The 827-nt window shown below is 42.2% G+C and overlaps 1 non-coding gene across 1 annotated transcript; it reads left to right on the top strand.

Annotated features, from left to right (window-relative positions):
- Positions 1 to 282: 282 nt before the first annotated feature.
- Positions 283 to 354, top strand: TRNAG-CCC (transfer RNA glycine (anticodon CCC)). Its single transcript has one exon. It is a non-coding gene; the product is annotated as a tRNA-Gly (tRNA).
- The last annotated feature ends 473 nt before the right edge of the window (positions 355 to 827 follow it).

The following is an 827-nucleotide window of genomic DNA, read 5'->3' as shown; positions in this document are numbered from 1 at the left end:
AGTGTGGTCACAGCCTGGAGCATTGAGCACACTGCACTTTTTGTTTTTGGCTGTGGACCGTTTTTAAAGTCTTTATTGAATTTGTTACAATATTGCTTCTGTTTTATGTTTTGGTTTTTTGGCGGCAAGGCACGTGGGATCTTAGCTCCCTGACCAGGAATCGAACCCTCACCCCCTACATTGGAAGGCGAAGTCTTAACCACGGGACGGCCAGGGAAGTCCCGAGCACACTGCACTTTTAATGCACGTGTTTGAAACTTGTAAGACTAATCTCAGGGACTTCCTTTGGTGGTCCAGTGGGTAAGACTCTGCACTCCCAATGCAGGGGCCTAGGTTCGATCCCTGGTCGGGGAACTAGATCGCACATGAATGCCGCAACTAAGACACGGCACAGCCTAAATAAATAAAATAATAATATATATATATATATATATATATATATATATATATATATTTTAATAATAAATATTTTTTAAAAAAGACTAATTTCAGACTTCTGACCTCCAGAACTGTAAGATAATATATACATGTTAAGGTACCAAGCAGCCAGAGGGAGCTGGTACACTCACCCAGAGGCAACATAAATCCGTGGAATGTTCCTTTCGGAGTTCCCTGGACAAAGTGAGCAAGTTCACGAGACTTTGAAGTCTGCCTTCACAGGAACATTTAAACTCTCATTTCAGAGTCTGCCAAGATGTCAGGTGACTACCGGATCAATTCACTTCATTTGAATCCAACTCGGCCACACCCAAGTGTGGTAAGAAATTGGCCCAAAGTTTATAAAACTCTACAGTTTCATGGAGGATCCCTGACTTCGTCCCAAGTTT

The sequence above is a fragment of the Lipotes vexillifer genome, unplaced genomic scaffold, assembly GCF_000442215.2.
Source record: "Lipotes vexillifer unplaced genomic scaffold, Lipotes_vexillifer_v1.1 scaffold23, whole genome shotgun sequence".
NCBI classification, from domain to species: domain Eukaryota; kingdom Metazoa; phylum Chordata; class Mammalia; order Artiodactyla; family Lipotidae; genus Lipotes; species Lipotes vexillifer.
Note: the sequence above shows the minus strand (reverse complement) of the source record. Positions and strands in the feature narration are given on the sequence as shown.